The sequence below is a fragment of the Gavialis gangeticus genome, unplaced genomic scaffold (genome assembly GCF_001723915.1).
Source record: "Gavialis gangeticus isolate Ggan-Ray unplaced genomic scaffold, GavGan_comp1, whole genome shotgun sequence".
Taxonomy (NCBI): domain Eukaryota; kingdom Metazoa; phylum Chordata; order Crocodylia; family Gavialidae; genus Gavialis; species Gavialis gangeticus.
The window spans coordinates 20,176,033-20,185,219 of NW_017728995.1; the positions used below are offsets into that span (position 1 = coordinate 20,176,033).

General features: G+C 42.0%; 1 protein-coding gene across 2 annotated transcripts in view; it reads left to right on the forward strand.

Annotated features, from left to right (window-relative positions):
- NLGN1 (neuroligin 1) overlaps positions 1-9,187 on the forward strand; it is a 735,624-nt gene that overhangs the window by 205,224 nt on the left and 521,213 nt on the right. The gene's annotated exons all lie outside the window — the stretch shown is intronic.

Sequence of the window (9,187 nt, forward strand, 5' to 3'; positions counted from 1 at the left end):
CGGTCCCCCAGCATCCTTGGGTTGGGCTGTGCTGTCTGCTCCAGAAAGCAGGGCTGGCCCCGTCCCTCTGCTTCCTACCCAGAGCAGTGAGGGCTGGCTGAGAAGGGTTGGGGGGTACAAGTCTAGCTAGGGATGCAGCACAGTTTATGGGGGGGAACTGCCCCCCCATAACAAATCCCAGTCTTGGTCGGGGGGTGGGAATTAAACACCTCTTCCTCTGCTCAAAGTTACTGCTGGCTGGAACTGTGGTCTACACATCCCAGAGGCACCTGGAAGCAGAAAGAAGAAGTGAAGAGCAAACCTGCAGAGTCCTGCTGCTTTAATTCTGGACTGCAAATCCCCAAGACCTTGGGGACAGCAGGAAGAGGAAGTGAACACAAAGTCAAAGAGCCATGTTTTAGTAATCCCCAGTTTCTGGCCTGAGCCACTGCAGGCATGTGGCTGCATTTCCTGAATCAAAGGTAAATGTCCTCTCGCTTCTGTTTCAATTTAATCTGTGCAGTTTAGACTAACCTGCAAGGCTGAATCAATTCAGCCTCAGGCTTTTTGACTGTCTGTCCTTAGTTAGCCCTGGAGAGTGTGGTTTGCTCAGCTTACAGATCCCTGCTTGGAAGGGACCTCAGGTATCTAGAGGTGCAGGCCACTGTTGCTGAAGCTGCATCCTTTCCTCTTCTAACACAGATAATCAAGGGTGGAGGACCTGGCCTGATTGTGCCAGCTTCTCTCTCCATGCAGATTCCCCTTAAGGACAGTGAGGTTCCACCTGAGTGCAGTGGGCCACCCAGGTGTATTAGCTGCTAAGAGAGGAGCTTGGAGGGAAGAAAGTGAAATGGGAGGAAGAGGGAAACTAATAGCAACCAATTTCAGTTCCAGGAAAATACGGTGCCCAGCATTCCCTGTGCATGAGAGGGAACACGGATGGTACCATGGCAGCGTTCTTAGCTGCTAAGCTTAAGGTAAAGCTGAATGTGTGTGAAACCCACTTCTGTGCATTTGAAATAGGCCTTGTGTCTGTTTGGAAGGTCATTGCTATTCTCCTTGCGTTGTCTAAGCTCTTGGTTAAGGATGGCAAGGTAAATGTGAATAATGAATATGACCTGGAGAGGAGAGCAAGTAGGGCTCTGTGCCTTCTCTGTAATGTAAAGAGACTCTTAAAGGTTTAGGGTGTTTGTGTTTTTTCTGCTTGATTTTTGTTTGGTTGCTTACTTATCTGGCTAATCTAATCTTTTATCTTTCCTTTTGGGGAGGTTGAAGAAGGGACAACTCAACTATTGTCATTGGGGGCCTTTCTTTAAGTAAGGGGACACGTCTTTGTGCCCTAAATGTTAAATAAATGTTAGCAAAAATAAGCAGGAGTTTGAGGCTATCTAAAAACCCCATGCCTTTTCAATAATTTCTCCTCCCAAAGACCAGATTGTATTTTGTGGGTATCTAAAATAAGATAAACCTGCTAATTTTCCTGCCCTCCATAGAATTGTTCAAATTCAAATTTCTAATGCAAAAGCAAGGAGGAAAAAAAAAAAATCTCCTTTTGTTTTGAGAGTGAGCCCAAATAAAGCATGCTGTTTACAAGTAAAACTTTCAGAAATGCATAAGAGCAGGATGAAAAGGGCACAGTCTTTGTTTATTTATTTGTATATTTTATTCTCAGATTATTTTTAAACTGATGCAATCTTTTGGAGTTATGTTCAGGTAAAGAATTTCAGTATTAAATCGTGGTAGAAAAAGTTATGGCAGAAGTTAAATACCTCAGAAAATTTTCATTTAAAATGAAAAACCTGACAGAAGCTTAACTGTACGTTACAGCAACAAGCTTTAACATACAGTTCAAGACAGCAAAAGGCAGTATGCTGCTTTGACAAATATCCATAAATATTTCCACTTAAAGTAGTAAATAATTCATGGGGCCTGGTAAGTGCAGGGAGCTTAGTGGGGATATGCTGTATGCCACTCAAAAAAATTAGGTAACACCTTTATTCCCAAAGTGCTTTGCAACAGATTTGTAGGAAACATCAACCGTTGAAAAACCTTTCTCCTTTTTTATCTTCTGGCTTTGTGCAGCTATTTTATAAAGCAAAGTGAGCATTATGAAATGCCATAGAATACAGGGAAAAGACAACTCTATTTGAAACTGCGGTAGAAATGTAGCTAGGCAGAATGCAATTAGCTTGGACATTGGGGTTTACAGCTTCATTGTGAGACGTTCTCCATGATGAGCACAAGAGGTTCAGAACTCTAGTCGACATCACATCTGACTGAGGATGCTCGAACAGCTCGGCATCTTCTGCTGCTGTGGGATATAGGTTCAGTTCTGACTCAGTGTCATTATACTTACTTATATAACTTTTTGTCATGTCAAGGTCTTTCTTTGGAAGATTTCCACAGGAATTGCCCTGGAGATACTTAATGGTGATCTTTGAGGAGATCTGAGCACTAAATGCTGTAACACTTTATGTCAGGATCTATGGGATGCATAGGTAATGCAGGTGGTAAGGTTGCCTAATGCTTTTAAAAGCAAGTGTTACTCGTTTACAACCTTTCTTACCTTGAGGCTAAGTACAGACAGTCAAACAGCCCAAGGCTGAATCAATCCAGTCTGTGCAGGTTAAACTGAGAAACAACTGGACATGCATTCACTTTTGATTCAGGAAATGCAGCCACATACTTGCAGTGGCTCAGGCCAGAAGCTGAGGGCACTAGAGCATGGCGCTCTGGCATGTAGTCAGCATGGGCTGTGTGTTCCTTTCCTTTTCATGATGCCCCCGAGGTCTCTGGAATTTGCAGTCCAGAATTACAGCAGGAGGACTCTGCAGGGTTGCTCATCACTTCCTTTTCCTGCTTACAGGTGCCTCTGGAGATTTGTAGTCCACAGTTGCAGCCAGCAGTAGGTTTTTGGTAAGGCAGGGCAGGACAACTCTGTACTGGCAGGGGGGAGGGAAATTTTAACCCCCCTGTCTATCCTGAGCTTTCAGCTGGGGTTTGCCTGGGGGGGCAGTCCCTGCGTCCTCCCTCCCAACCCTTTTCTGCTGGATTCTGGAGCAGACAGAGCAGCGCAGGGCTGGAAAGCATGCTGAGATGCTGGGAGACTGACTTAATATGAACTAGGAAGGGGTCTGTGACAGAAGTTTCATAAACTAGTTTGACCCAAATCAGTTAAGTCTGATACTACATTCTCAACCAGGTTTATCTTAAACCAGTTTCAGCCACTTTGAAACTGGTTTATGTGCACTGAACTTTGTTCTGTTACAGGTTTAAACCAGTTTCTGATGACTTAACCTGGTTTATGTAACTTGTGTCCCCAACCTGAGTGTGCATCAGAAACAACTTAGCTGTTTCTCAAAACAAGATGAAGTGAAAAAAAACATGTTCTTTTTATCACCTATTCTGTTAGAAAGTTCTGCTGCCTCCATGTTTTACGGAAGTATGAGATTATGTAACTGGAGGCTGTGTCCTTAAAGCATATGCACAGGGGAGCTGATATTCTTTTAATACAATTTTAAGTCCATGGAGTCTAGCTATGTTCCTTATGGAACAGTTTTGGCTCCATTTAAATGAATGGCAAAATTCCTGTGACATAAGCAGAAGCAGGATTTCACCCTGTTTCTATAACCATCTTTTTCTGTAGTCTTTTCCCTAAAGTTACTTGAAGAAATACACCTTTTGCTCTAGAAACAGAATAAGAATGATTTTCTTAAAAGTCTTTAAAAGGATTTTGTATTAAAGTCAGGAAATCTTTCTGATGGACTCTATAGGACTCTAGTAAGTTTGGTTTGACCATTCAGTAAAAGGATAACTCTCATCCAGGTGAAATTCTATAAGGCTTCTCTAAGGGAACAGGTAGCTCTGTGACAGGGACAGACATAACAAGATTAAGTATTGCTTTCTGTTGGCTTCCATACGAGTCTTTTGTGGTGCAACACAGGCCAAAAATGAAAGGTAACAGTCAATAGAGAATTCATGCACTTGGGCACCCTGCTGATGGGGTTCCTGTGTCCCTAATAGATAGTTCCCTTTTGATAGAAGAAGGAAGGGTGGCATAATCATCTGGCCTTTGCAGAAATATAAGCCTATAGGCTATGGCAACTTCATAGTCACTTCATAGTTGCCTATAGGCTATGGCAACAGGATCTGTCACAAAGGGGGTATCAGTTATCTACCTTCATGCAGCTTGGACGAAGATGGCTGAGAATCATCTAAGTTATAAAACGAATTACGATCTGGATTCTGTATTTGATTTTTAAATGGTTGCTTAAGAACACGTTTATATGAGGCCTTCATTTTTAAGAGGCCTTCCCACATGCTTTCCCCTGAGGTAGGTATTTATTTGCAAGGCTTCTGCTAGAACCAGCGTGCAAGAGAGAGTGGTTTCACACATCAGGATGAAACTACGTGGCTGCTTAGCAAAATAGGGAAGCATTTGGGAGTAAACAGAGGAGCTGACTTTTTTTCACATCAGTATAAGGTCCTACATTTTTTTAAAGCATCATGCCATCAAAATATGTGCTTACTTTTATTTTTCTTTCCCCCAAAATCTAGATGAGGCAAAATCAGGGATTGAAACATCTGTTTCAGAATGCATGTTTTTGTTTTTTCTTATATTATTCAGGGATGCTGTGGAGCCCTGTCTAAAACCATAAATGGATCAAGCTTCCTAGAAACACTGGTAGAGCCCAGGTTAGATGGGGCTATGTGTATTATTCTCTGTTGGATCTAAAAGGAAATAATTATTGATGTAGCCAGAGCCTTTTTGCTGATCAGAGGGATATTTAATGGTTCCTGTCTAACTCCTGGCTTTACACACATGCCCTTGTGATTCCACGGCTACTGTAAATGTAGGACACCTTCCTAATTTAGTCCTTTCCTAATCTATGCCCATTTTATACAACACTGTTACCATCTATCGGCAAAGTACAATTCTGTGTGACACTGAGATCTTGCAAATTATCTTGGATAGAAATTACAGGTTTTTAATATGAGAGAGCTGGCAATATCAGGTGTCTTGTGAGGTATCTTGTTCCTTTTTAACCTCAAGAGTTGGTGAAATACCAAAGATTAAAGTAATCTTTAATCACCAGTGCATGTATAATGCTCAGTGCTGTGCAAATTTTGCAGGAGGAAGAAACTGAAATAATTCTCAAGGAAATTGCTTAATTTTAAAAGCAATGGGGAAAAAAACAGAAGGACTATAACTATAATCTTGTAGTTTTTGTGGACTTAGCAGGTTGGTAAAAAATCAGTTATCCAATGAATATGGTATATTTCTGGATGTATTTAATATATTGCAAATAGTCTTGTATTTTGTGATAGTGACTGAGGGTTTCTATTGCTGATATCTTATTTAACTTTTTTTTTGGAGGCATGTTGACCTTGGAGAAATCACTTCATAGTTATCTCCTTTATGGAGTATAATCCAATACTAAAATGTAAACCAGCTTTCCTTCTAGGGACTGAAAACCTTTTCCATTTTCTGCGGGTTAACTGTTGATGATCAGTACCTTATGTTAATGTGGATTCTGTAATTTCATACTGGAGAATTTATAGCAACATTTTCTTGCAGACTGCATTAACACTGGATTAAGAAAGCAACAATAAGCATTCTGTTTCCGATCTTCTCCAGTAAGATTTAGTCTGCTTTGAAGCTTTAAAGTAGCAGACAATACAGTAATAGAAGTTATAATTAACATCATATCTAATACAATAGGTTGCTGTTCATGTGACAAACATGCCAAAGAACATGAGGGGAATCTACAGCTCATGTAATCTTAATGCAGGGGACCTTGTGTTGTAGTACTAACCATATTTCAGGATGACAAGAGATTTCTATAGGTCTTTCTCTTTTAATCTATTAATTCAAAATCCATAAATATCCATTATCCCTAATTCTGAGAATAAAAGAATGGTAAATTACTTCTCCTCTGCAAAGAAGATGAAATCCTGAATGCTTTAAAACTATCAGATTTTAGAAAATAATCTGTTGGGATATTTGTAATTTGCCTTCTGACTTTTTTGAGCTCTTAGGGCCCTTGTACATGTACACAATTTTGGGGGGGGGGGTTTAAATGAGTTTGCATTATCACAAATTAGACTACATCCCAATGTAGTTGAGTTTGCAGTGTTGCAGCTTGGAACATTGCAGCCATTAATCTGTCAGCTCACCCCCTGGCCATGGGAGAGGCAAGCAAGCTTTGCTAAAAAAAAGATTGCTTCCCTCATTGCACCGAAAAAAGAAAATCCCTCACTGCTTCTGCCTTTAGCAGGTACCTGTGGCTGCTAGGACACCTGGGGCTGCCTAGAAACAAGGTGGCTTGCCCTTGGGGCAGTGTGGGGAGATGGTAGGAGAGTGGCTGGGTGTGCTGGTGGCCAGAGAAGGTCATGGGGACAGTGCACGGGGCACTGGAAGCCAAGGTAGTTTCGGGGAGGAGCTGGATTGGGTGTCTCTGTGCTGGGGCAGCACCCAGAGCAGACTGCCCAGCCAGCCCAGGGAGGTGTTGCTGCTGAGGAGAGAAGAACAGGGCCCCTCCGCAGCTCAAGGGCTGCTTGGCCTACCAGCAGCTCATCTTCTGGCCATGGGAGAGGTGGACAGGCTCTGCCGGAGGGGAAAAAATGCAAAAAGGATTGGGCCGCTTGCCAATTCTACCTTCAGCAGGCATTTGCAGCTGCCAGGGCAATGACATGTATACAGTGACAGAAAAATAAAACCTACCATTTCAATTAAAAACTCAGCGTTTCAATCTAGGGGGCATAGAATGCAACCCTGAGGGACTAAACCCCCATCACGTGTACAAGTGCACTTAGAGCGGGTCCCCATGCGCAAGGGTGTGTGGTTTGTGGCCCCACAAACCAGACGCACAGAACATGAAAACATGTGCCATGCTGCAAATTTGCTACCGGGAAGTCCCAGTAGCAAAAAAAAAAAAAAAAAAAAAAGAAGACTTCTGGGAGAAAAAACAGTGCAGAGGATGCATCAGAAAAAAAGTGAGAGCTAGGTGTCCAGAGCAACACTGGCTGTTGGCCAGGCTCCATATGATGTTAGATCGACACCCCTGCTGCACTAGCACACCAGGTAATACTTCTGGGGCCAGCCCAGGTGCTGGTCCCAGCCTTCCCTACCCCTACTCATGACAATTTGCTGCTCACCAAAGCGCACATGCAGGAACAGGAGATGGGGCTAAAAGTAGCAGCACAAATTTGTGCCTCTACAAGCACATCCCCTTGCATGTTGGGACCCACTGTTAGGATTCAGATAATCCAGCTTGTCACCAGTCACAAAGCTTAGAAACCACAATGTTTAGGAACTGTTTCTTTTAATGGAAGTTGTAGTTCTCATGCGGTCCTTTGACTCCACAAGCTGGGGCTTTAAGGCCAACTCTTGTGGGTGAAAAAAAAAACAAAAAAAAAACCAATCATAAACTTTACAAGGGTTGGCAGTGCTTGCTGAGATCAGTCATTATACTGGCACAGTTCCTATTTTCCCTGGATGCAGAAATGAGGCTCACTGAGTCCAGGAATGGTACCCCAGGGAACGAGGCAGAAAGGACAAGGGGGATCTGAATAGTCTTCCTCAATACCTCCAGAAATCTGAAAAAACAGTATTAAGGCTTCCTTACCTTTGCGCATTGTAAGTAGTACATTAACAGGGAGTCTGTCCCCATGGAGCAGGACAGTGCATAAGAAACATAAATCCTAAATGTGTGAGATAAAGGAACAATGCCTTGGTTTGTAGACATCTTCTCTCCCTTCAGTTCACTCAGAAAAGAAAGCACCTGTATCATGGAAGTGCAAAGGTGGCTAGGACACTAAGTGAAGAACTGCATGATAGAAACAAAAACCAGATGGTATATTTGGGTTTAAAAGGTACTCGGTGGCAATCTCCTCAGGGATGTGGCATGTCTGCCAGCGCACTGACTTCCAAAATGCCTCCTTCTAATTTTGTATCTCACATAGGCAGCAAGTGAAGGTAACAAAGGGAAGAAAATATTCATTTCCAACTCCTGTAAATATGACAGTGATGAGTTTGAAGAGAGGAGGTAAAACCAAGATGAAAAATGCTGTAGGAACTCTGCAGAAATTAAATGCCAGTACCACTTAGGGTACCACTCTAGACCCTGCTGGTACTGTTTATTTCCCTGCTGAGGTAGAAACCTTTCTCTGTTAAAAGCTTACACAAGAATACTGATGATATCCCTGTGCAGCACCGCATTACAGGGGCACATGCTTGAGAGCAAACTGTTAAGGCCTCCTATTAGTTTTATTGAATTATTACCCCTTTGAGCAAAAATATATTTTGTATATGTAGTTAAGAAAACCTAGCTGTTGCGATATAGCACTTTGGGAGCTAGCACTTTCTCTTCAGCATGGCTTGTAGCATGCATATAAACTCGAAATGAATGGGGAAGGGCATGACGTCTGTTGGAAGAACCAAATTAAATAGCTGGCTTGCTTCTCTAATAAAAACTGGCCTTGGATCTATTTCTTATCTTCAGCTTTTCACAGAAACCGAAGTGGGGTTTGTGTTTTCTGGGTCAGTAGGGCTATGGCCTTGTTCATTTCTATTGCTGCTGAAATGTCTGCTTTTTATAGTGACAAAATGACAACCTCCCTGGCTTCCTTTCCCCATCAACCTTGTGTCTGCTGATAGCATGTCAAAACTATTAACCATGTGTATGTTGTTTCAAGAACAACTAAATATGACCAGTATCATTCAGTGCTTCAGAGCAACAGTAAATATAGCTTTGGATCAAAGTGCATTTGAACAGATTAGGGGGATCACAGTAACTTTGTCTGTTACTAAAGTATGTGACAAATGGCATCAGGATGAGCTGGATCTTGATAGGGGCTTTGTTTGCAATGCCACATAAGCACTTGACGAGTGACTGAATTGGAGGTTATAGGAGAGTGAGTGGCATCTTTTTTTAAATCTCTTGTTTCCTGCCACTTCCTTTAAGGAAAAAAAAGAAAACAGGATAAAATATACGTTATTGACTCTGAGCCAGGATTGGAGTGCCTTAAGCTTGTTATTATAGTGGACAGCTAATATGGTAATTTATTTTTCTTTTATTACCAAAAGGAAAAAAAAACCCACTGATTTTCCTGCACTCAAGGTGTCTGCACAGTGCTTCTGTCCTAAGGATACAAATGAAGAAAATGGAGTGTGTGTTCCTGTTTAAAAAAAAAAAAAAAAAAAAAG